At 38.0% G+C, this 27,924-nt stretch overlaps 1 protein-coding gene across 3 annotated transcripts in view; it reads left to right on the top strand.

The window, feature by feature from the left end:
• The window catches only part of BCKDHB (branched chain keto acid dehydrogenase E1 subunit beta), a 256,098-nt gene that overhangs the window by 28,254 nt on the left and 199,920 nt on the right, over window positions 1-27,924 (top strand). The window lies entirely within an intron of this gene.

Genomic DNA, 27,924 nt, shown 5'->3' with positions numbered 1-27,924 from the left:
TACACAGCATTTACTGTTTTAACCATTTTTACAGTGCAGTGTTATTAAGTACATTCATGTTGTGCAATTATTCCCACCATCCATCACCAGAACTTTTTTCATCTTACAAAACTGAAACACTATAACCATCAAACAATAACTCCTCATTTTCTCTCTAACAGTCCCTGGCAAGAACCCATTCTACTTTCTGTATCTATGATTTGACTACTGTAAGCGCCTTATGTGAGTGGAATCGTATAGTATTTGTCCTTTTGTGACTGCCTTATTTCATTTATAATAATGTCCTCAAGATTTATCCATGTTTCAGCATGTGTCAAAGTTTCCTTCCTTTAGGCTGCATAATATTTTGTTGTATGCATATACCACATTTTGTTTATCCATTCATTTGTTGATGGATATTTGGGTTGCTTCTGCCTTTTGCCCGTTGTGTCCTAAGACTGCTATAAATACTGATGTGCAAATATTTGGTAGTGTCACTGCTTTTTTAATTCAGAAGAACAAAGTTGGAGGACTCACAGTTCCTTTTTTCAAAACTTACTGCAAAGCTATAGTTATCGAAACAGGGTGACAATGGCAAAAAGACAAACATTGACGAATGGAATAGAATAGAGAACCCAGAAGTAAATCCTTGAATATCTGGTCATTAATTTTTGACAATGATGCCAATACCATTCAACAGGGGAAAGGACAGTCTTTTCAACAAATGCTGCTGGGAGAACTGGATATTCATGTGCAAAAGAATGAATTTGGACCTTTATTTAACACCATATACAAAAGTTAACTCAAAATGGATCAAAGACTTAAATGTAAAACTATAAAACTCTTAAAAGAAAATGTAGGGGAAAAGCTTCATGAAATTGGATTTGATAATGACTTTTTAAATATGACTCTAAAGGTATAGGCAACAATAAAAATAGATAAATTGGACTGCATCAAAATTAAAAACATGTACTTTGAAGGACACTATTAACAGGGTAAAATGGCAGTTCACAGAATGGGAGAAAATACTTGCAAATCATGTATCAGATAAGAGATTAATATCCAGAATATATAGAGAACTTCTAAAACTCTACAAAAAAAATCAATTAAAAAATAAGCAAAGGACTTGCACAGACATTTCTCCCAAATTGGTAATTTATATATAAATTGCCAATATGTAAATTACCAATGAATACTCAACATCACTAATTATTAGGAAATGCAAGTCAGTACCACAGTGGAATATCACTTCATACTCGTTAGGATGGCTTAAGAAAACAGGAAAGAAGAAGTGTTGCTGAGGATGAAATTGGAATCATTGTGCATTGCTGGTGGGAATGTAAAGTGATGCAGCCACAGTGGAAAAAAGTATATTAATTCTAAAAAATTAGAATTTCCATATGCTATATGTCTTTTTATCTCATTTTAAAAATCCAGCTGAATGAGTTAATATAGAAAATGGAATGAACATATTGATGCATACTTCATTTACTTTAGTTTTTCTTATTTATTGCTTTGATGACCTTTTGTGATTTTCCAAATAAAGATTTTAGACACTACTAAAATTAGAATGGGTACAAATGGTCACTGTATTTTAATTTCTCTAATTTATAACACTGACCTCTCAGAACTTTAGTTATATATGATGTGGATATAGACTATATAAGAATTTCTCAGTCTGTCAGCACTATTCATTTATTTCTCTATTTATTTGTTTAAGAGTCAGGGTCTTGCTCTGTTGCCTAGACTGGAGTGCGGTGGTACAATCACACTTCACTGCAGCCTTGAACTCTTGGGCTCAAGCAATCTCCTGCCTCAAGCAATTCTCACTGTTGGCCTCTTGACCAGTGGCTTAACAAATAACATTTAAGAAAATGAGATATTTAATATATTTTGTAGGATATCAGAGCTGGGGAGAAATGGAGGATATATCTAGTCTAGTGGTTTTCAACTGCTGGTGATTTTGGCAATGTCTAGAGGTATTTTTGGTTGTCATACCTTGGGGGGTACCATCTGGTGCATGGAGACCTAGAATGTTGCTAAACGTGCACAAGGCAGCCACACCAAATAACTGTCTGAACCGAAATGTCAATACTGTTGAAGCTGGCTGGGCATGATGGCTTACAGTTATAATCCTCGTGCTTTGGGAGGCCAAGGTGGGAGGATTGCTTGAGGCCAAGAATTTGAGACCAGCCTGGGCAACATAGCAAGATGACTCCCACCCTTACAAAAAATTAAAGAAAAAAAATAACTGAGCAGGGTGGCACACAGCTATAGTCCAACTGGTTCGGAGGCTGAAGCAGGAGAGCCCAGGAGTTTGAGGCTGCAATAAGCTGTGATCCTACCACTGCATTCTAGCCTGGGTGATAGAAGGAGACCTAGGCTCTAAAAGAAATAGTGCAGACAGGCTGAGAAACTCTGATCTATTTCCATGTAATGTGGACACTGAAATTCTGAGAGGTGGAGTTACTCGGTGGCAAGTGGTCTAGAGCTCATGCTTCCTAAAACCCGGCTCAAGGCTTTTTGTACTATATATTTTTCCCTCATTTATAAATGAGCAGCTAATATATGTAAAAACATAAAAATAAGAAATTCTAATTAAACAAAGCTCATGGGTTTTGATTATTCAAGAAATAAGAAGCTAGCGATCAGAAACCTCTATTAAAAAGTTTGAAAAAATCTCTTTTTGTGATTCTCTTGTGAATGAGATTTTCTGAGTGCATTAGGTTATTCTGGGGTTGGAACTACTGCTCTAACCATTGTTTTCAACTTAATCGATTAAACAATAAATGTTAGAGCTGCCAACAGGTGTTCTTTTTGACATTTTAAGCATCAGTCAGAACGTAATGACCTTAAGCCAGTTTTTCTCTTATTCGACAATGGCATGCTTTTAAAAAAGTTCCAATGTGAGCACCAACAGGGGCTTGGAAGATATGCTTGGATTAAGGTGAACAAGGAAAAATGGGATTATAGGTAATTATTGTCAGAAAGTATAAAGTTGATTCATGTATCTTTTAAGCTTCACAAGAATTAGAAAATGAGACCATGTATATTTTATTAAGAACAATATGTATTAGAACAGTAAAAGATCTTTGTTTTATATTGTCATTGTCAAATATGACATCCACATCCTCAAGCCACACATCTACGTAATATGAAAGATGTTGCTAAATTAGCTTCCCAAACCTGATTCTTAGTCTTCTGAAAATTCTCTTCTAGACTGATACCTTTAACAGGGGGAGGAACCTAGACTTTTTTTTCCCTTCAGTATTTAGAATTTCTTGAATTAGTACACCCTAGATATTTTAATTGTTTTATTTTTGACAGCTCACTTTCTAATTTTTGCACATCGAAGCCAGTGAATTTTCTTTTCTTGTGTATTTGGAATTGCTTATTTTCTGATTCAGTTATAATTTTTGGATTACAAGGCTTTTCTTTTTGTTTTAAACTTCCCATTTCAACCATAGGTCATGGGGAAATCTGTGTACATAGTTGAAATTTATTTTATTGAGTAATAAATATTAGATTATAAAATCAAATAAAATACAAATATATATTGAAATTTTAAGAGAGTTTAACATAATATGTTATCCACTAAAAAGATGAATTATGTTAATCCTAAGATGAGTTACAAATACTGTCTACCTGTTATTGCTCAGGTTGAATGTCAGGTAATGTGTAACTTCCTGCCATTCGTAGGTATAGCTGACACATACATAAAGGTAGATTAGAATATAGAACTATTAAGTACTATAACTATATATTTAGCACTTTTCTTTCAGATCTAATAATACCTTTTAGAAGGCATTCCTATGTCCTTTGGGACACAGGAATAGGAATAAAAACATAAAAATAATACAAAGTTTGAGATTTTTAAAAATTTGAAAAATGTAGTAGTGCTTATCCTGAATCTCTCTATTCTTCATGCTTTTGATTACCATGCTGCAATATTGGCTGTGTTGGGGGAGGAAGAGTGTTGAAAAAAATTTTGCTTTTGTGTTTCCTTGACCTAACTTTAAGACTATTAAGTTTATCTTTTGTCAGAGTCATGTTTCTCTCTTTTTTTTTTTTTTGAGACGGAGTCTGGCTCTGTTGCCCAGGCTGGAGTGCAGTGGCCAGATCTCAGCTCACTGCAAGCTCTGCCTCCCGGGTTTACGCCATTCTCCTGCCTCAGCCTCCCGAGTAGCTGGGACTACAGGCGCCAGCCACCTCGCCCGGCTAGCTTTTTTGTATTTTTTTTTAGTAGAGACGGGGTTTCACCGTGTTCGCCAGGATGGTCTCAAACTCCTGACCTTGTGATCCACCCGTCTCGGCCTCCCTTGTTTGTCTTTTTTGAAGAAAAACCACATGCGGTGAAGGAATTAAAAATGGGCCTGCTGCCACTGCTATTTTAGAGATTCTTAGAGTAGCTTAGATCAGTCCAGTTATGAAAAAATTTTTTTCTCTTTCAAAGGGTGCCGCGTATTCCTTGATTTCAATTTCTCAGAAGTCTGGGAGATTATCAGTGTAACATTTCTACCAAATTTCTCAAAATTAAAAAAAAAATCCAGTGAAGAGTATCAATAAATACAGACAATTTAGATTCCTAAAATTATCAAGGCTGAAAAAGGATCAGTATAACAATTTTATGGAGCAGTTCAGATTGGTCAGTATCTGGGGATGCTTGTATTCTCCCATCCTGTTTTGTTCATCTTAAAACAGATCACAAAGTCTGTTAAATTTCAACTGCTCCTCTTTCTAGGAGTTGCACGCATGATAATCATAGCAGCTATATAGCAGCTTCACGTTGACACTGTGCTCAGACATTGAGTTGATATTGTCACTTACCTGAAGTCACTTAACTGTCTCAGGAAGTTTGAATCTAAATGTGTAGGTTATTACACAGTAGTACATTCTGTGCTTCTAATTCTGTCTTGGAAATCCACTGTTGTCGCCTTAATGCAGTTATAAAGTCACATAATAATAAAGTTCACGAGGAAAAATTATTTTCCAGTCAGACTAGGAGGAGCCAATAAAAACAGCTCTACGTGGAGGACAGTATTAATGTCATTTGCCAGATATTTGTTGAGTGAGACTGCCTATGCAAAAGTCATAGAGGATTAGAGCACAGTGCTTTGTTTTCTGTTCCCATTTAACATAGATGAGATTTCTCGGTTGCTTTGATTGGCAGAGTTGATGAAGGATCAGTTAGGTAAAGGTTGGCAATGTCATGTGCTAAGAAGTCACTTGCGAAGCTTGTTGGACAAAAGGTTTTCAGTTTCCTGGTGAGCAGCTACACCCAAAGGCAGCTTTAGCAGTGAAATGCTTGACCTTCTCTTGTGGCATCCTGCCATCCCTCCCCTCTAGATCGTCTGGCCACCAGCCAGAAGTGGTGGCATCTAGCCAATCATAAATTAGTCAAAGGATTCTTATTCTGTAATACTGGCTCTTGGAAACTCTAGTATCTTTAGTAATAAGGAATTTCTTCTCAGTTTCTGGGCAGGGTGCTCATTTAACCCATCTTTTCTCTTTTCTGGTTTTTGCCAGCTTGGAGTCTAGCCGAAACAAAGAAACTTGTTTCTAAGCCAGAAGGAAACACACAAGCCTAGTAGTACATCCTTAATCAATATCCTATAGACAATGAATTTGAGCATTTCCTTCTTTAAAAAAGTGGAGGTTCCTCAAAACTCAAAAGGAAACTTGAAATCACTTCAGGGAACATCTTAATTCTGTATTCAAAGGCAGAAATGCAGCATATTAAATGGTATAAGCCCACTGGATTTATTCAGATCTAAATTAAGCACTGATAGGATGGATCTGAAAAGGAAAACTTACCGTGTTCTCAACCAATTCATAAGTCCAGTCAGGCAACTCAGAAATTTGCATGAAGAAGGCACTTTTTCTTTTGTCAAATAAAGATTCTGCAAAGTTTCTGTCCAAGAACTCTTTAGCTTTTATAGTATATAATATGTCAAAGAAAGTTACAACTCTGATTACAATGCATGACTCTTTATATGAAAAGAGAAAGTTTGATATCTTGACATACATATAATGCACTAGTTGTGTTCTCTGTAATGATTGAACTAATCCTGCAATTTGCTGAGGGTGAATCGGGAGGGGAACCTGGATCTCTTGGGAACTTCCAACCTACCCAGCCTCTTCTGATTTCTCTTAGACACTTGTAAGCAGAATTTGAGCCAAATAGTCTCAGTGTAGCATTCCCTTCATTCAGTTCTGGCCAGATTAACTTACTTTGCCCTCATTTCTAGCTCACCCTCTTTCTTTCTTAAAGCATGAAGTAGAAGGTAGTTCATGAACCAGCTTAAACTCCCATTACATTTAAGTATTTCAGTAAAGTAAAATTGCAGTAAAATTTGTTCCCAATTTTACCAGTCTGAGTGATACTAAGCTGCACAGTATTCATTTTACTAAGGGACAACAGCCACGTTACTGCATGGTCTTTCACCGTTTAAATTTTCTTGTAGCAGTGTAGTGCCACTGCTGTTGTTATTTCCATCCCACCTTTCATTTTCCATAGAATATCTCCATGTTACAGGGAAGTACAGGATCAGAGAATAGGCAGCGTTCTTTCTGAGAGTTGTGCGTAGTTACATAATGTATTAGGATTTACTTGTTCAGTTTTATTTTTGTAGATCCCCTTCTGCTATTATTTGTGTCTGTTTTGGTTTCCAATTTCTGTCGAACTGCTAAGGGATATGATCCAGCTGTTAGCATTTGATGTGTTTTCTCCCTTCAACACCACATGGACTCTATCTTTCTCTTGTGAATCCCTCTTGTGGAGGCTTTAGCAATTAGTTGGGCAGAGTCTTGCCTTGCCTGTCCTCTTCTTTTTTGTGCACAGCCATGAGTGGACTGTTGTCCAGCCTCTGCAGCATACACACAAAAGCCTGTGTCGATAGTGCAGTAATGTATGAATCAGTGGTCCTTGCCTTTGCTAACATTGTGGTATCAGGAGTGCTTGAGGGGACTTTCCCCCAAACCACCTCATGCGTACATCGAATCTAAGTAAAAACAATGGGCTTGCTGTGAACATGTAAGTTTCACACAAGCCCACTGGCTTTTGTTTCCAACTAGAATGGTTCTCTAAGCTCCTCTTATATAGATATTTTGGAGCTTCTGCTGCCTGGCAACTCTATCAGTTTTATTTGGTTGCATCAGTTTTATAGTTTCTGCAGAACTGGAAGCTGGCCATTTAAAATAGCCCTGGTTCCACTCACACACGTGATGTGATTGCTGGACCAACTGTTCACAAGTTGTGAAGAGATTACAAGACAGTAGTGGGCTGAAATACGCTCTGTAGAGAAAGGCTGGTGTTGACTGATACCATTACCACATTGACCAGTGGGTACAGTAAGTAGGTAGTTACTGTTAAAGTGTAATAACCACCACCAGGCTTTGTCTAGGCTAAGGTGCTTCTTTAGTATGCCCTGGGGTCACTTGGGTTATTATCCTGGTTACAGAGACCAATTTATTAGCTCTAAGAGCTTGTTGGAGTTGCCATCCTAGGAAGGTATCTACCTTCCTATGATGTGTGTGTGTGTGTATGTGGAAAAAATATTTGAAATGAGTTTCAGACAGCTACAATGCTGTTTGCTTCACAGCACTGCTTCCCTCCCTTGCCCATATGCTGCAATACTGACATGCCAGTCTCACCCCAAGAGTTACTGGTTTGGAATGTGGCCAGGGTGTTGGAGTTTTAAAAGGTCCCCAGGTGTTTGAAATGTGTAGCCAAGTCTGAGGACTACTGCTCTGGAAGGTACTAAAATTTTAAAGATGTGGTCCCTGCCTTTAAGGAAATCACAGTATACATAGGCCAAAGCAAAATTACATGGAAGTAAAATAACAGCGTAAGAATGAAATAACAATATAAAATGATAAAAATAATGCCTGGTAACTTTGTTTCTTTTATTTATGCTAGAATTTAAATGGCAGAATTAAATTGTGCATTGAGAGTTTTGATAGAAAATGGCAGCTGAGACTTCTGGAAAAAGAAACAATTGAACATAGGCATCTTGTTTTGTTCCTCCCAAAACCCCACTAAAATATCAAGGGATCTTCTTTTGTAAAGGCCTAAATCCTCAGGGATGGGGAGAATGGGACTGGAAACAACCTGAAGAAAATGCTGGAAGCTGGAAGGTAAAGGGCTTAGGAGGCTTGGAAAAACAGAATCTGGAGTGGGCAGTGGGGCAGCCAAGAACCAGCCTGGTTTACATTAATGAATTGCCCAAAGGCTTAGGAATTGGCAACATCAAATATTTCTGGGAATATGGATGAATGGAGTGGGGCTTTAGAACAGGGAGAATTGGTTGAAAATCTTTTCAGGAGCCCCTCAGATCTCTAGCTTCCCTCTACCACCTGGAAGAATCTGGAGGTTCATTCTCCAAGGAGAATGTATTAATAAAATACGTCTAGAGGGAAGGAAGGCTGGGAAATGTAGTCTTTGTTCTGTGTGGACATGTGCTCAGCTAAAGCTCTGAGGTTCTGTTACTGCAGGAGAAGGGAAGAATAAATATTGAGGGACAATTAGCAGTTGGTACTATGCTTACCTACACACATATTTGCTACATTAACATAATATTGATAATGATATTGATGGTAATAATAGCAGCAGCAAACTCTTAGAGTGCTTTTTATGTGCCCAGCACTGTTCTTAGAACTTCATGTATATTAACTCACCTAATTCTCACAATCCTGTAAAGCTAGTTCTGTTCTTATCCCACTTTGCAGATACAGAAACTAATGTACAAAGAGGTAAAATAACTTCCCCAAGTTTCACAACTGAAACCAGGCCTGAGTCCTCATCTTTCTGTCATTAAACCTGACATTGTGATTAAGTTTGAAGAAACTGATTGTTAATTAATGTTCATTGTATTGATTTTGTGTTCTCTTTGAAGAAAGTAGTAGTGATGTGTGTGCTCAATAAATACGAGGAATTACTGCTATTTTTATAAAATTATTGTATGTTTGTACAAATTCAAGTTGCATTAGAATACAAATAATTTATCCTTTGATGTCTATTAACTTTTTATGTTTAAAAGAGGTTCATACATTTTGAAGACTATCACAGAAGGTGGTAAGTGGAGTGATTAAATTGTACTTTAAAACATAACTCTGGCCACAGCATAGAGAAGCTGAGACTAAAAGCAGGGAGACGGGGGAGAGGTGATAACTGAGTCCAGGGGTTGTGACCTTCAGTGTGCATCAGAAGCCTATGGAATGCTGCTTAGATCATAGAATGCTGGATTTCACCCTCAAGATTTCTGATTTAGTAGGTCTGAGGTGGGTCCCAACAATCTTTACTGCTAAGAAGTTTCCAGAAGCAGCAGCTGCTGCAGGTCTGAGAACCACAGCACCTATCTGAGAGGTAATGAGAGTCTAAATTGTGGTAGTGGAGAGGAGGGGTAGGTAATGAGGCATCAGTCAGGGAGAATTGACAGGCTTGTGATTCTTTGAAGTTGAGGTGAACGGAGAGGCAAGGATCCAGAGCAGTGGTGCGGGGGTTACACATTGAATGAAATTCCTGTTGGGTGTTGCAATTAGGAGGCCATTGGTACTTGCTGACCTCAATAAAAGCGATTTTCATGGAAAACTAGGGTCATAGATTAGAAAACAGGTTTTGAGGAGATAGGTTAAATTCTGTAGTATATTATAGAATACCTTTAGATTTCTTTAGTTCTGAAATACTTGATTATACTCTGTATCCAAGCTTATTTTAGCAGGCCTTCTGATTTTGACCAAACTAATGCTTCCATTGTCTTCATGATACTTTCTGACTTTCCACTCACCTTTTGCTTAAAAATGAACCTGATGTTTTTAAGAAGCGTCCATATCTACTGTATTTCAAGTGAAACTCATCCTTCTGCATATATGCTTATTAGTTTCAGATCAGTTTAGAAACCTTTCTGCTTGCATATTCTTCTGTATGGTGACTTTTGAGCTCTTTCTCTTAGATCTTGCTTTTGGGTCCTCAAAACAGCTCAGATTTAAGACATCAGAGCTATCAAGCTCTGCTGGTTTTACTTTGGGGTTTCTTTCACTGTTGTTCCCATTGCCACTATCATAGTTCATGCTCTCAGTAGTTTTGTTCTGCATGATTATAGTAATTATCATGAGTCTTTGTTCTCACTCTCCTTCCTAGTCTTATTTAATTTAAAAATATCTGTGAGATTGGTTCCCCCAAATAAAGTTTTGATAATAATACTTCTTTGCTTAAAAATCTTCCAATGTTTAATAGTAAAGTCCAGTTTTCATAGCTTAGTATAAGACTTTTGTTTTTAGCTTCAAGTTTTTCCCCCATATTCTTGGCTGCACCCACACTACCCAGCAGCTGTCTCCAGTCTTCTCTGTCTGTCTGCCTTTCTTATGCTGCTCTGTCCCTCAGAAAGCCCTCTCTTTCCACTTCAAATCCAACCTCTATTCTGGACCCTGCTCATCTTCCTTATAGCCTTTGCTATCTAGAATTCCTTTTGACTATTGTCTATTTCCATCTGGTACTGTACCTGTAACTCGTTATACTTATTTTCAACCATGTATTTACTTATATATAACATTTACCTTCTTATCTCCCACGATGCCCATAATAGTGCCAAACACAAAGATTGGTTGAATGAATGAAGAATGGGAAACCAGTTTTGATTTAGTGCAAATAAAGGAAATAAAATGATGATTCATTTAACTGATACAGTAAATATATTGCATATCAGTGAATGACTTCTAATGGAATTTTCTAAAGCTAATATGAGTGACAGTAGGAACCTCTTCTAAGTATAGTCAATCAAGTTTGTCATCTTTTCTTTGAGATGGAGCCTCGCTCTGTCACCCAGCCTGGAGTATAGCGGTGCAATCTCAGCTCACTACAACCTCTGCTTTCCGGGTTCAAGTGATTCTTCTGCCTCAGCCTCCCAAGTAGCTGGGATTACAGACATGGACCACGACACACAGATAATTGTATTTTTAGTAGAGATAGGGTTTCACCATGTTGGCCAGGCTCGTCTTGAACTCCTGACCTCAGGTGACCAGCCTGTCTTGACCTCCCAAAGTGCTAGGATTACAGGCGTGAGCCACCACACCCAGCCTTATCTTTTTTGATTGTTCAGAAATCTTTTTCATTTAACTTCTTAGCTTTTGATTGAGTCCTAGATATTTCAGTGAGCTGAACACTGTTCTTAATATATGTGAAATGTCACTGTTACATTATGCTGTTTTTGACAAGCTTGTTAAGCATCACTTGGATGATACACGTGCATATACGTGTACTTATTCACATATGAATTCACATGTATTTTACCTAAGATTAATATGGGCCAACTGTGTTGGTGTGAAATTTGCACAGAAGCAAATTTCAGCTTACAAAAGTTAAGAAACACTAGTGGTTAATTTATTGTTAGTTGTAATATATCTTCTGTGGGCCCATAGCCTTATTAAAACTAGCACTGGACGATTCCTGAAGGTATCTGGAGCTCTTGGCATTCTGAGTTGGTCCTGTATTTCCAGGTTCATGCCGGTACTTTTGTGGATCATCACGTGTCTTATATGGACCTTACTCAAATGTTACGTATGGCAAACAGCACACAACACATAGCTCAGGGACCCTTGAGGGGACTAGTGTAGAGTCAGGGCTTTTAAGTGGGTGCTTGCTTAAAAAGAACTGTGATCTCTTAGGATCAGTTGCCGCTCATTTCCAAGCAGTGCTTGGAGGGCTTTGGGCCCCCTTGGTTGGGTTCAGTCCTTGACCTGTGTAGTCTGTAAGTCGCTGTAGATACACAGCTGCAGCAGTAACATTGTTCTTTAATCCAGGAGTTGCCCTTGATCTTCAGCCCTTCATTCTCACTCTTCGGGTCTCTTTTTTGCAGAAGGTAAGCAGTGGCCAGGCTTCCTGTTTATAGCCTTCCTTCGTCCAGTGGTAAACCTCAGGATTTTTGGATGAAGATCTTTGGATGTGTGCCTCCTTGGTGTCCATTCATGCTCCTGCTAATGGAACAGGATTTGGGTTCATAGTTTAGAATTGCCTGTCACAGCTCTGCTATCATGGCTGAACTTCCTTCCCCACCCTACCCTTCATCCCACCTGGAAAGAGAATGCTTATTGTTGAGTGATTCAAGGTACTGCAGACATCTTCTAGCTGGAGTGGATAGAGTTTGAGGATAGTGGATAGAGTTTGAGGGTAAGCACAGTACATGCCTACTGAGATCTTCCAGCTGATGGTCTGGGATCCTTAAAGACCATGCAACGTCCTCAGTACTTCTCAGTGCCAATTGTCAGGGGATTTTCGGCTGCCACGTGCCTCTCAACTAACAACTGTTAAGTCCTGTTGGTTCTATAGTGTTTCTCAAATTCTTTCTCCTTTTTATTTTCCTCAACACTATCCTGATAATAACATTATTTATCTTATAAATTGCTTTATGGTTTGCAGAGCACTTGAATGTGCTTTATCTTATATGATCCTCAGATCAGCTCTGATTGATAGCCAGTTTAGTTATTTTTATCCTGATTGTGTGGATGAGGAAACTGAAGCACAATCCAAGACCACACAATTGGTAAATGGTGGAACCACATTTAAACCCTATATGAATTAATTTTCGTATAAGGAGTAAGGAAAGGATCCAGTTTCAGCTTTCAACTTATGGCTAGCCAATTTTCCCAGCACCATTTGTTAAATAGGGAATCCTTTCCCCATTTCTTGTTTCTCTCAGGTTTGTCAAAGATCAGATGGCTGTAGATGTGTGGTATTATTTCTGAGGACTCTGTTCTGTTCCATTGGTCTATATCTCTGTTTTGGTACCAGTACCATGCTGTTTTGGTTACTGTAGCCTTGTAGTATAGTTTGAAGTCAGGTAGCGTGACGCCTCCAGCTTTGTTGTTTTGACTTAGGATTGTCTTGGCAATGCGGGCTCTTTTTTGGTTCCATATGAACTTTAAAGCAGTTTTTTCCAATTCTGTGAAGAAACTCATTGGTAGCTTGATGGAGATGGCATTGAATCTATAAATAACCTTGGGCAGTATGGCCATTTTCACGATATTGATTCTTCCTATCCATGAGCATGGTATGTTCTTCCATTTGTTTGTGTCCTCTTTGATTTCACTGAGCAGTGGTTTGTAGTTCTCCTTGAAGAGGTCGTTTACATCCCTTGTAAGTTGGATTCCTAGGTATTTTATTCTCTTTGAGGCAGTTGTGAATGGAAGTTCATTCCTGATTTGGCTCTCTGTTTGTCTCTTGCTGGTGTATAAGAATGCTTGTGATTTTTGCACATTAATTTTGTATCCTGAGACTTTGCTGAAGTTGCTTATGAGCTTAAGGAGATTTTGGGCTGAGACAATGGGGTTTTCTAAATATACAATCATGTCATCTGCAAACAGGGACAATATGACTTCTTCTTTTCCTAACTGAATACTCTTGATTTCTTTTTCTTGCCTGATTGCCCTAGCCAGAACTTCCAACACTCTGTTGAATAGGAGTGGTGAGAGAGGGCATCCCTGTCTTGTGCCAGTTTTCAAAGGGAATTTTTCCAGTTTTTGCCCATTCAGTATGATATTGGCTGTGGGTCTGTCATAAATAGCTCTTATTATTTTGAGGTACGTTCCATCAATACCGAATTTATTGAGCATTTTTAGCATGCAGGGCTGTTGAATTTTGTCAAAGGCCTTTTCTGCATCTATTGAGATAATCACGTGGTTCTTGTCTTTGGTTCTGTTTATATGCTGGATTACGTTTATTGATTTGCGTATGTTGAACCAGCCTTGCATCCCAGGGATGAAGCCCACTTGATCATGGTGGATAAGCTTTTTGATGTGCTGCTGAATCCGATTTAGAGACTTAAATGTTAGACCTAATACCATAAAAACCCTAGAAGAAAACCTAGGTAGTACCATTCAGGACATAGGCATGGGCAAGGACTTCATGTCTAAAACACCAAAAGCAATGGCAGCAAAAGCCAAAATTGACAAATGGGATCTAATTAAACTGAAGAGCTTCTACACAGCAAAAGAAACTACCATCAGAGTGAACAGGCAACCTACAGAATGGGAGAAAATTTTTGCAATCTATTCATCTGACAAAGGGCTAATATCCAAAACCTACAAAGAACTCAAACAAGTTTACAAGAAAAAAACAAACAACCCCATCAAAAAGTGGGCAAAGTATATCAACAGACATTTCTCAAAAGAAGACATTCATACAGCCAACAGACTCATGAAAAAATGCTCATCATCACTGGCCATCAGAGAAATGCAAATCAAAACCACAATGAGATACCATCTCACACCAGTTAGAATGGCAATCATTCAAAAGTCAGGACACAACAGGTGTTGGAGAGGATGTAGAGAAACAGGAACACTTTTACACTGTTGGTGGGATTGTAAACTAGTTCAACCATTATGGAAAACAGTATGGTGGCCGGGTGCGGTGGCTCAAGCCTGTAATCCCAACACTTTGGGAGGCCAAGACGGGCAGATCACGAGGTCAGGAGATCGAGACCATCCTGGCTAACACGGTGAAACCCCGTCTCTACTAAAAACTACAAAAAACTAGCCAGGCGAGGTGGCGGGCACCTGTAGCTACTCGGGAGGCTGAGGCAGGACAATGGCGTAAACCCAGGAGGCGGAGCTTGCAGTGAGCTGAGATCCGGCCACTGCACTCCAGCCTGGGCGACAGAGTGAGACTCCGTCTCAAAAAAAAAAATAAAAAATAAAAAAAAGAAAACAGTATGGTGATTCCTCAAGGATTTAGAACTACATGTACCATATGACCCAGCCATCCCATTACTGGGGATATACCCAAAGGATTATAAATCATGCTGCTGTAAAGACTCATGCACACGTATTCACAATAGCAAAGACTTGAAAGCAACCCAAGTGTCCATCAGTGACAGACTGGATTAAGAAAATGTGGCACATATACACCATGGAATACTATGCAGCCATAAAAAAGGATGAGTTTGTGTCCTTTGTAGGGACATGGATGCAGCTGGAAACCATCATTCTTAGCAAACTATCACAAGAAGAGAAAACGAAACACTGCATATTCTCACTCATAGGTGGGACCTGAACAATGAGATCACTTGGACTCAGGAAGGGGAACATCACACACCAGGGCCTATCATGGGGAGGGGGGAGGGGGGAGGGATTGCATTGGGAGTTATACCTGATGTAAATGACGAGTTGATGGGTGCTGACGAGTTGATGAGTGCAGCACACCAACATGGCACAAGTATACCTATGTAACAAACCTGCACGTTATGCACAAGTACCCTAGAACTTAAAGTATAATAATAATAATAAAAAATATGCAAATTATATGCAAATTATACCCTCTTCTTGTGCATTTACCATAGCATGTTAGAGTCTTTCCCAAGTCCTAGAATAAAGAAACATGTGTAAATATATGTAACTCAACATCTAGCACTATTTTAAACTCTCTTATTGGTTTCTGTATTGTTGCTATGTTTAAAGGAGCATGTGTTTGCAATAACTTCTATATATAATATATAAGTATATATATATAATGAGCCACATTTTCTATCTGAAGCATCAACTCAACATTTGCAGTTAACTGTTGAATATATTGGTCTAAATATTATGCCAAAACTTTGAATTCAATATTTTCAATAAAGATTCATGATTTCCCTCCTTAAAATAAATAAATAAATAAATAAATAAATAAATAAACAAACAAACTGATATATGGTGATGCCAGAGCCCACGCTTTTTAGCACTGTAGTAACTTGCTTATAGACACCAAACTTTCTATCGTTATCTCCCACTGCTATTTTTAATCCTCTTATACTTATGCCGCTGATTGGCCGCATCCCCGTGGCCCCGCCCCCTCCCCGTCCCCCACCCTCCCCACCGCCCTCACCTGCGCGCTCTGGTCCGCGTCCCGGATCCGCAGCTCTACTGAGCGGGGAGGGTCACCGTAACGCGGCCGACCCCGGGGTTATTGAAAATAGTAATTATTTTCAATAGCACTAGGATTTTGTCATTTTGTAATTAGTTTTTCTATGTGTTCTTTTCATACCCAACCACAGTTTTTACAGATAATTAAATTAGTTTTTACAGATAATTAAATTATCACATTGATTCTATCACATTAATTCTTTTGTTCTTAATTAAAGAACACATAAAAACCCTTGTGGAATTACTTGTAAAAATAACCTTGAATTTCTTTATTTCCCCAATAGATAAAATATAGGAATGCACTTATATTCTCTTTAATTTAGAAATTCATTTTAAAATAAAAGATTAATTTACCCCATAATAATGCAAAGTGTTTTTTTTTTTTTTTTTTTTTTTTTTAGATTTTCTCTTTTTGAGTGCTTGATTGGGGCTTAGTTTTTTTTTGGTGGGATGGGTGAGAGGTTTCTAAAATAGTGCTTTTAAACTTTTGCCACAGCCTCCATGGGTAGTTTGTTTTAAAAAATACTTTTTTTCTCCCTAACTTAGTCTTAAGTAGAATTTTTCTTCTAAAATTGAATAGTGGAGCCAATTATTTTATTTGTCCATTTTCTCCCTACCTGGGGTATTGTTTCTTTAACTGGTGTTAACTTCCCCTATGTGTCCATGAATGTATTCTGGGAGTTCTCACATTTTCTGTGAGATTTAAAATTTGGGGTTTTACTGTCAACAGTAATCTTGAGAAGGTAATATAATCATTTTCTGGGTCATCTGAATCATCTGCCATGTAACTAGATACTACCACATAGTAAAATTAGTGTTGGTGTTTATTATTGTGTTTATGGTATGTGAAGGCCAACTACTTTGTATTATCTGAAGTGTATGAAGCTTTCACTGGGATTCAAATAACAAACAGTGCTAGGAGCATCTCTGCTTGCCACACCCAAAACAACCTGCATTATAGAGATAACAGTCAAGTTGTAGGCAGATGAATTTTACAGATTCCATTTTTTAATAGAGCAACTTGTAACAATTCATTAGAAGTAAGTATATCAGTAAGTACAAAAATAATTTTCTATACCTGCTTCTAGTGATAATTGAATAAGGCACACATATAATGGAGATTTCAATATGGTTGTGATACCAACCATATCTTTAAGTGACTTCCTTAAATAGTGTGCAAGGACTGCTTGTTAATGGTTTTGTTTGGTACGAGGTCTGATTATCCTTAACTGGTTAAGGAAGCCATGAGGTTATCAGTGCTGTTTTGTACAGTGCATTTAGGTGAATAGGTATTCTTTTCATTAGAATGATTGAGGTGAAAATAAAAACAGAAAGAGATTAAATATATTACCAGACTCAAAGCTTTGTTGGTATTGTCATTTCAGCAGAAAACCATTGTTCATTATGCCATATTTTTTACTGTTAATTTGAATTTAAGTGGTTATGTAGTTATTTTTGTATTTAATGTATAAATTTGTTTTGGCTTTGTCTTTTTATCAGGGTAATAAATGCTAAGTTATGTTTTGTATGTGTTAAAATAACATATTAAAAGTGGTTTAAGTTGGCATTAGGGGTGTAAAACACATTTTTCCCTTAAAAGTTGTTTAGTACTTGGTTTGAGAAACCTCAGTCTATGATACTGAACATTATTGTATCATAATCATGATGGCTAACTTTCAACTAGATGTTTTCTATTTCATTTTCTATGGGTTGCTTAAAATTGTGACTTTATCCTTTTCTGTCATTAAAAAAATTAATTTCTCTAATACATGGCTACCTAAAATCATGGCATAATTCACTGATCTATGTGTGGGTAGTTGGATATTTAAAATATTGTTATCTGGCCTGGTTTTTAGTTTCTGTGATTTTTGACTGTCTTTTCTATTTTAATATTACTATTTTGGATATTCATTTTTCATTCATTCATACATTGAACAAATGTTTTTAAAATTCCACTGTGTACAAGGAACTGACTCTTCTAGGCACTGGAGATTATTGGGTGAGAATTTTTTTTTTTTTTTTTTGAGACAGAGTTTTGCTCTTGTTGCCCAGGCTGGAGTGCAGTGGTGTGATCTTGGCTCACTGCAACCTCTGCCTACCAGGTTCAAGCAATTCTCCTGCCTCAGCCTCCCAAGTAGCTGGGATTACAGGCATGCACCACCACGCCTGGCTAAATTTTTTAGTATTTTTTTTTTTTTTTTTTTTTAGTAGAGATGGGGTTTCTCCATGTTGCTCAGGCTGGTCTCGAACTCCTGACTTCAGGTGATCCACCCGCCTTGGCTTCCCGAAGTGGTGGAATTACAAGTGTGTGCCACCGCGCCTGGCCGATAATCTTTATATTTGGGTGGGTCTATTGTCTGTCTTCACTGTCACATTTTCTAATTGTTTAAATGAAAAATTTCATGTTTATATTACATAGTACATATCTATTTCAACTAAACTAAATCTGTCTTGCTGACATATCTAGACATCTTAGTACTTGGTGTTATCACATTGTAATTGCTGTAGACATAAATGTCTCTTTAGTTCAAAATGATGGGTCTTTGAAGCTTGTTCATTCAAACGATATTACTGAAAGACTGGTAAATTCAAGAGGTTGTAGTAGGCACTATTGGACTACTAATGAAATGAATGAGATTGGCTGTGTTCTTAGCAGAGGAGCTTAGAAATTTTAATCTAGTCACTGAATCCTTGAAACTAATTTGGGCTTTGCTGTATGTTGACATTGTTGTATCTATACCCAGAATTGCAGACTCATTGATTACAGAGGGGCTTTTGCATTTAATAAACATTCATTCAGTAAGCATTTACTAAGCACATACATTTGTTCCTGATTGATTTTTATCTTCTTTAATTTGTCTCTTAGCCATTATGATGTCCCAGATATCTTGCCTTGGAATGTTCCGAATAATAGGGTAGAATCTGTAGGACAAGGTTCACAAACAGCTATTTCTAAACGATACTTCTTGGAGGTAACAATTTGAAGAATATTGTTATAGGGTAATTATAATTATAGGTAAACTTCCTAAATCTGAAAACCTTGGAACCTGGCATATTCTAGAACCATAAAAATAGTGCTGCTTTAGAGCAAAAGCAGAATTAGATAGAGGGAGATGTCCAGAAGTGATGCAAGACCAATGACAGCCTTGGCCAACCCTGTGGGATCTGTGCAGTCAGAATGACTCTTTTGCCAACTAGTTGTCCCTAGTTGGACTGAAATGACCAGGCCTTTGTAATCTCACACTGATCGATGAATGGATGGGAGATGCCAAGCATGACCTCGGTCTAGGAAGTTCACTGAAGATAAAACAGACTCTAAAGGGTCTGATAGCTGAAGTGCTGATATCTGTCAGCCAACAGAATTCTTAGTAACCAAGGCAACATGCTGGGTGATCATCACAAATGGGTGACCTGGGCTGCATGCATTTACTACCCTAGGCAGTAAACTGTGACCATTACCTTGATGACAGGATTGCTTATTCAGTGTTCTTTTTCATTTTCAACCTCTGGATCATGAGTAGCCTAATTTAGGATGCTAATATGCGGTGGATTAGGTATGAGTAAGGGGAACACCATTTTCCCCTTACTACTTTCTACTTAGGTGTTAATATTAGGTAACTCTAATAATAAGGTGACTATAACCCTTGGTTTATCCAGGTTAGTCCTGTTTGCCTAGAAATACCCAGTTTAAGCTTGTTGAAAATCAGTTAGCTTAGGAGAAATACCTAATGTAAATGATGAGTTAATGGGTACAGCACAGCCACATGGCACATGTATACATATGTAACAAACTGCATGTTGTGCACATGTACCCTAGAACTTAAAATATATAAAAAAAAAACCCCCAAAAAACAACAAAAAATCCTATCTTCTCAACTAGTACAGAGACTAGTTTAAAACAAAAATCAGATAGCATTTAACATCTGTTAATTATTTTTAGTAACTCCTCACGGTATCAGAAGTATCCCAGTTTGTATCCCAATATAAGATAAACTGTATTGTCATTCTACTTAGTAATTTTAAAAATGTGTATGCATATTTATTCTTTAAGCATTTTTCTGGCCTGTCTATCTAATGAATGTTCTGTTTTTCATTTTTTAAGAGGCAGAAATGGTCTTCTGGATTAGCTTTGTATTTTTGCTTTAGTTGACCTTAAAACAAATGAGTTTCATCTTTATCAAATGTTTCATCAGCAAGCTTTAAAATATTGCGAAATCACAACATATTCTATCAAGTATACTATGACTGAAATGACTGGATGTATTATTTATTTCTGTCTCCCACTGTTACAATTGTGTCTATAATGACTTTTATTTCCCTGGTTTATTTTGTAGTTTAGTCACAAATATTTATGTTCTTGTTTATCTTTCTGCTCAGAGACTCTGAGACCTGAGCTGTTTCCCTGATGGAGTCGATCGTTTTCCAGAAGGCTATTCTGACCTATTCAAATCTAGGTCCCGAGGAAACACAACTTGCTAAGAAATAGATTTTTTAAATCTGCTTTTACAGAAATCTTTATGGAAAGAAGAAAATTTAATTTTATCCCAGATAGATCTAATAACTTGCAGATCTACGTTGTTCACAGATAAACTTTAAAACTAATTAAAGCTTCTGAAAAATGTCTAGGGATAGAAGAAACTGAGATTCTTAGTGGTTGCCTTAGCCTACTAGGATGTAACAGGCTTTCACGTTAAGTCATGCTTTCTCTTTTTCTTTTCTTTTCTTTTCTTTTTTTTTTCTCTCATTCTGTCTCCCAGGCTGGAATGCAGTGGTGTGATCTCGGCTCACTGCAGCCTCTGCCTCCTGGATTCAAGTGATTCTCCTGCCTCAGCCTCCCAAGTAGCTGGGTTTACAGGCATGCACCACCACACCTGGTAAAGTTTTTGTGTTTTTAGTAGAGATGGGGTTTTGTCATGTTGGCCAGGCTGGTTTCGAACTCCTGGCCTCAAGTGATCTGCCCACCTCAGCCTCTCAAAGTGCTGGGATTACAGACCTGAGCCTCCACACCGGCTTCTTTTTCTTAATTGTTTCTCTGCCCTCTTTTCACTATTTTTCTGGTCTGTAGTTGTGGCTGAATGTTAGATAGGGAACAGGGTTCACTGGTGGACTCAGTTTTACCCATTTTTAATTGCTTAGCAATAGGAGTCACCTGCTGATTTTAATATGAAGTTTAGTATTATGTAATGAACAATATCTTTAACAGATGGTGCACTGCCAGTGATATAGAACTTCTTAATCATGCTCCCTTTACAAAAGAAGAACACTATTAGAAAGCGATGGTATGATTTTATGCTTGATCTTCAACAAATGAGAAATTGGTAAGTCAAATATACAGTCAGCCATCTGGCATTCCATACATGTTTTCATTGACTTGGGAGATCATGGAGTCGTACAAAGCAGGAGTAGAAAATGACATGTTATAGAAATATTTCTTTCTTTTATTTTAGTTATCTATAGTACTGATAGCAACAAATTTGTCAGAAATTTTCATTTTATTCAGCTATCTGAGGTTTAGAAAGAAGTAATTTGATAGTATTTGTACTTTTTTTTGCCCAATCAAAGCTGCTGGGCATTGAGGAACTGTTTCAGAGTAGGCCTAGTTTTTTCCTTCACATAAGTCAAAGCCACTAACCACCGAATTAAACATTTGCTGAGCTTGGTTTGCAGCACTTTGATTGATATAGATTCCTTCTTGCAACTTCCTTTGAGCCTCCGAGACTTACTGTGTCATTACAGACCCCAACTGCCTTTAAAAGATAGGAATTTCAACATCCTGCATTTTAGTCATCATTTGGATAAATGACTTAAATTATCATATATTTCAGGAATATTCATTTTTTTCTGCTACCTGCGCTAAACTGTGTGGTCTGTGTGAAATTATTATCTTATGACATATACACTATTTAATAGTATTGAATTTGAGAAAGTCGGTTCCAAATATCAAATAGCTGAGTAGAGAGTAGAAAAAGACAATCCAGTTGCTGAGAATGGGGAAGGGAAAAAATGTGATTTCTAAATCCAAGGAAACTAGCTCCCCTTATCTCATGTATCCTTTCAAACTAAACATATGTTAAATCCTGTCAGTGTGCCAGGTAAGTAAGTGCAAAGCACTGACACTCCTCCTCCTTGTCCTTTATGGACCTCAGGCTCATCCTCTTTGTTCCCAGCCTGGCTTACTGTCACTCTCTCCAGCATTCCTGTCAGTGTCCACATGGATGGTCTTTTCAATATTCTGACTTCTCTTCTTCTTATCCTTTTCTTCTCTGGTGATCTTATCCTCCATCCTACATCAGCTTTTCATTCTTACAGCCATACTCTTGTCATTAGCAATAACAGCGGTCTCTCCATAATCTCAGTTTGAAGCATCCTCAACTCTGATTAGCACTTTGAATCTCTCTCTAGCTGACTGCTTCTAGTACTTCCATTCCAACAATCTTTTGACCTTATTGATTCTTAAAAGCCATAGATTTTTACCACCTTGTTGCTGTCTTTCATTTCCCTGATTACCTTTCTTTCTTTCACACCCAGTTTAAATTCCATGCCAATATTTCCTTGGCAAAATCTAATTCTAGTTAAATCCGTCTCTCTGTGTGAATCCTGAACTGAATGTCACTGGAGCAAAACATGCCATCATGCAACTGGTCTTTAAGTTCAAGGCTGGGAAGTTCCAGGGCACTCATGTTGCCTGCCATCATGCCGCATGTTCTGGGTCCATTCGGTCTTCCCTTCTCCCAGATGACTAATTCATACTTTTTTCCGCCTCCTCAAAACAGCTTCCCCCATCCTTGTCCTTAGCTAATAATTTAGTTTTACATTTTACTGAAAGGATAGATGCCACTAATAAGAACTTGGATAACCTCTTATCGCTGCATGTATCCATGTACCCGTATGCCTTCTTTCTTCCTGCACTCTGAAAGAATATAAGGGTTCCTATCAACCCCTCCATACTAGATGCCTTCTTCCCCTGTCACCTTTTCAAAGACATGGTTCCAGTTATTATTCCTTCTCTCCATTTTATTAATTTTCTCAAAATAATCTTCTCTTCTCTACTGATCATTCCCATCAGCCTGCAAATATGCTGTTATTTTTTCCATCTTAAAAATCTCTCTTGCTGGGCGCAGTGGCTCACGTCTGCAATCCCAGCACTTTGGGTGGCTGAGGTGGGTGGATCACCTGAGGTCAGGAGTTCGAGACAAGCCTGGCTAACATGGTGAAACCCCATCTCTACTAAAAATACAAAAATCAACCGGGCGTATTGGTAGGTGCCTGTAATCCCAGCTACTTGAGAGGCTGAGGCAGGAGAATCGCTTGAACCCAGGAGGTGGAGGTTGCAGTGAGTAGAGATGGTGCCACCGCACTCCAGCTGGGTAGCAGAGCGAGACTCTGTCTCAAAACAAACAAAAAACCCAAAAATCCCAAAACTCTCTTGACCCCATATTTCCCTCTAGTGACTGTTCCCTTTCTCTTCTCTCTCCTTCTCTCTCTCTCTCTTTTTTTTTTTTTAAAGACAGAATTTCACTCTGTTGCTCGGGGTAGAGTGCAGTGGTGCAATCTCGACTCACTGCAGCCTTGACCTCCTGTGCTCAAGTGATCCTCCCACCATAGCCTCCTGAGTAGCTGGGACTACAGGCACTTGCCACCACACCCGGCTATTTTTTTTATTGTATTTTTTGTAGAGATGAGGTTTTGCTATGGGGTCTCGAACTCCTGGGCTCAAGTGATCCTCTGAAAATTGTGGGATTACAGGTGTGAGCCACAGTGCCTCGCCTCTTCTCTCCTTTTTCCACGTAATTGTCATTACTCATTGTCTTCAGTTTCTCTGCTTCTATTCTCTAGTCTCACTTGAAGTCACTGCAATTAAGCTTTTTTTTTTCGCTCTTCTCTCTCTCCTACTTTGCAGAAATGGTCATGTTAAGGTCACCAATGATAAAATCCTCAGCCCTCATCTCACTTTTTAATAGCAGTATAGATACAAGTTAATCACTCTTGGAAACACTTCCTTTTGGGACAGCACATTCTCCTCCTGGTTTTCCTCCAAACTCTGGCTTGTTTTCCTTCTCAACTTGGCTAATTATGTCTCACTTGCTTGTCTTGTTAACATTGGAGTATCCAGGCTACAATCTTAGATCTCTTCTTTTCTCTCCATTTAAATTTACTAGGTAATCTTATCCCATCCCTTGTCATTAAATGCAGTCTTTATGCCGAAGACTTCCAACTTATATCCAACAGTCTAATTGATAGCTCTACCTGAATATCTGAGGGCATCTCAAAGTAAACATCTCCAAACCTGAGCTGCTGATCTCTCACCCAACATGATTCTTCACAGTTTTCCCTTTCTCAGTTACTGGGATCTCTGTCCTTCAGGTTACCCAGGCCAAAAGACTTTGAATCATCCTTAGTATTGCTGTGACTCATAGTGCACATCCATTTCATCAGCAGATCCTTTTAGCTCTATCTTTAGAATATATCCAGAGTCTCACACCATTTCTCCACCTTCTCTGCTATTATGCATTGTTATCTCTTACTGGGATTATTGCAGTATCAGATAATCAATCTTGCAGTGTCCATCCTTGCTATTGACGGACTCTTCACCAAATACCAGTCAGAGGGATCCTGTTGAAATGCATCTCAGAGAATGGCATGACCTTACTCAAGAACTTCCTGTTTTCTCACTCACCTGCTTTCTAACTCGCTGTCACAGTAAAAGAGGGTTTACAATGTCCTCCAGGGCCCTGCCTGATCTCTGTCATCTCCCCATTCCATCCTTTAACTCTTTGACTTTATCTCCTACTACCCTTTCTTTTACTCTAGACCGGGCAATCTGGACTCCTTGCCCTTCCTCTGATGTGTTAAACATTTTCTTACCCAGTGGTTTTTGTACTTGATGGTCACTCTGCCCAGAATATTTATTCTCTCGGATACATGCCTGGTACACATCCTCATTTATTTAAACCCTTTGCTTAACTGTCACCTCTCAGTGGGCTCTTCCCAATCTCCTTACTTAAAAATCATGGTAGTTTCCCTCCCTCCATCACCTACTTGCCTGGTTCATCATCTAACAATCTAAATATTTCCTTCATTTATTTTGTTTTTATTGCATTTCCTCTGACTAGAATGTAAACTTCATGAGGATGTAAATGTTTTCCTTTTGTTTGCTGCTGTTAGGAAAGTGTATAAAATTAAGTACTTTAAAAACATTCGTTGAATCAATGTATGAATTATTATAGTCTTTTCAGTGTTATAATTTTTCTATTACATGTAAGAAATGGAGCCTTAGAGTGTTTAGTAATCCATGGAGATAACACTTAAACCCAGGTCTGTCTTGGCTCATAGCGCAGTCACTTCATGTATTTATTCATCTATCAAAATACTTACAGGGTACTACAGGAACTTTACACTGGATGAATTGCATTATAAGATAGAGGAAGTAATCAATATTGTGCGTCTTATTTGTGCACTTCTCCTCAATCAGCATCTGGGAGAAAATAGAAACAGATTTTTAACAGTTTATGTTGAAGCACTTTTGCTACATCATAGAAACTTGTCAGAGAGACTTGTTAAACTCTTTCCTCAAACCAAACATGTTTTGGGATAAGAGAGTTCTGAGAAACTCATTTTATTCTGCTTTCTATTGGCAACGAGGCTATAATTTTTTCCGAGATGAAAAATATCTGAATCCCGTGAACTAGCAAGGAATCAATAAGAATGCTGCTAGTTTGGTTAAGGTGGTTCAGGTATTCCAGGGCTATGAATTCCATGGGAGACAGCTGGAATTTACATTCATTTTCTACCACTGAGTTGTTGGTTCAATGGAATCATAGATTTTCAAAGATTATCAAGCTACTCACAGTCAAATAGGGAATTGATGAGGAATAGAGGTCACAATTTCAGAAGATAGTCGCAGATCATGATGAGTATGAATCATGCTTTCAGTTTCTGCAGCTGCTTATAGCGTGGCAAACTATAGGATGTGTCTGGTCGGCATTTCCCAGCACCTGCCCCATGTTTCATTCATATTCAAAGGAAATGATTGAGCTAAAAGTGAATTCTATATATGAAAAGCAACTGGTATCCTTGGATTATGGAAATGAAATATGAATACCAGGTTTCTCCCAAAACATTTGGTTACATGGCCAGACTGTGGGTATTGTCTTTGTCCACCCAGAATCCTGAAATTAGAATTTCTAATTAAATTCTGGCATTAGCTGAGAAGTGGTGAAACATCAAGTGAGAATTGAATTATACGCTAATAAAATTGTACCTAGTGGTTCGTCTAAAGGGTTTTTTAGACGTCTAAGTGGATCGTCTAAAGGGTTTATCAAACTTCTCTCATTTGAAGAGTCTCAAACTCCAAAATCTGCCTCATTGTTGGTGGGCACAGCTGTTTTAACTGGCAGAGATTATTTGCTGCTGGGCTTTTGGAGTGCCCTGTAGGCACAGGTGTTGGCAAAGATTTGATCAGTTTATGCACAGATTTTGAGGCTCCTCCATGCTGTGCCCTTCTTTTAGGGATTCTGTCTCTCAATTTTCAACCACTGGTAGCCCCCGACTATCTTCTGACATCTCAGATCAACCAGACTGAGTCTACTGGTTTGAATTTTAGCTGTCCCAGCTCATAGACTGGGGAGTCCTTTTGCAGGACAAGCCTTATGAACGTCATGGTCATCCACTTAATTTCTTTCAAAAGTCAATACTCCAGTTTATGCCTACTTTTGGCCCTTCAATGCCTTTAAATAGTTGTTTGTTTTATTTTGCCCAGAGTTTATAATCATTAAATGTGGGAAGGATAGTGTGAAAAAGGCAACTCTGACATTACATTCAGAACCTCAATACGATATTTTGTATAGTTTTTTTCATTATTATTCAATTTAAAATACCACTTTCTAATTTACATTATAGTTTCTTCTTTGAGCTGTGAGTATTTAACCATATATTTAAAAAAATTTCTAGCCAGGCATATTAAGTACTTTAAAAACATTCGTTGAATAAATGTATGAATTATTATAGTCTTTTCAGTGTTATAATTTTTCTATTACACATAAGAAATGGAGCCTTAGAGTGTTTAGTAATCCATGGAGATAACACTTAAACCCAGGTAGCTCATGCCTGTAATCCCAGCACTGTGGGAGGCTGAGGTGGGAGGATCACCTGAGGTCAGGAGTTCAAGGCCAGCCTGGTCAACATAGTGAAACCCCGTCTCTCCTAAAAATACAAAAATTAGCTGGGTGTGGTGGTGGGTGCTTGTAATCCCAGCTACTCAGGTGACTGAGGCAGGAGAATGACTTGAACCCAGGAGGCAGAGGTTGCAGTGAGCTGAGATTGTGCCATTGCACTCTAGCTTGGGTGACAAGAGCAAAACTCCATCTCAAAAAAAAAAAAAAAAAATTCTAGCATAAGAATTTTTTGAATCATCTTTTTATTGATTTCTAATTACACTATGGTCAGAGAATATATATAATTTTAATCCTTTAAAATTGTTGAGATTGGATTTGTAGTCCAGTATAGGGTCAGTTAATGTCAGTGTTTTCTGTTTACTTGAAAAGGATTTGTATTCTTTGCTTTTGGGTGCAGTGTCCTTTGTTTGTCAGTTAGGCCATGTTTGTTGAACATGTTTAAATCATCTCTATGTTTTACACTCACTCCTTTTTTTTCGTATGCGTTTTTTGTCAGTTTTTAAGATGAGTACATTAAAAAATCATCTCCCACTGTGTGATGAATTTGTCCGTTTGTCCTTTTAGTTGTGTTACTTTTTTCCATGTATTTGGAGCCCATTGTTAGATATTGATTTAGTATAGATTTAGAATTATTTGTTGTGAATTGAACCCTTTAACAGTATGCATTTTCCCTTCTATCTCTGGTATGCTTTTTTTCCTGAAAGTCTACTTTGCCTGCTATTAATATAGTGACATGAACTTCCTTTTGGTTAGGTTTTTTATTGTCTATTTTTTCCTTCTTTTTTTTTTTTTTAACAACCTTTCTTTGTCTTTATAGTTTGTGTTTCCTTTCAAATAGTTGGGTTTTTCTTTCTTTTATACTAGTGTGACAGTTTTTATT

The sequence above is a fragment of the Piliocolobus tephrosceles genome, chromosome 5, assembly GCF_002776525.5.
Source record: "Piliocolobus tephrosceles isolate RC106 chromosome 5, ASM277652v3, whole genome shotgun sequence".
NCBI lineage: Eukaryota > Metazoa > Chordata > Mammalia > Primates > Cercopithecidae > Piliocolobus > Piliocolobus tephrosceles.
The sequence above is the reverse complement of the archived record's forward strand: the minus strand, read 5'-3'. Positions and strand labels throughout refer to the sequence as shown.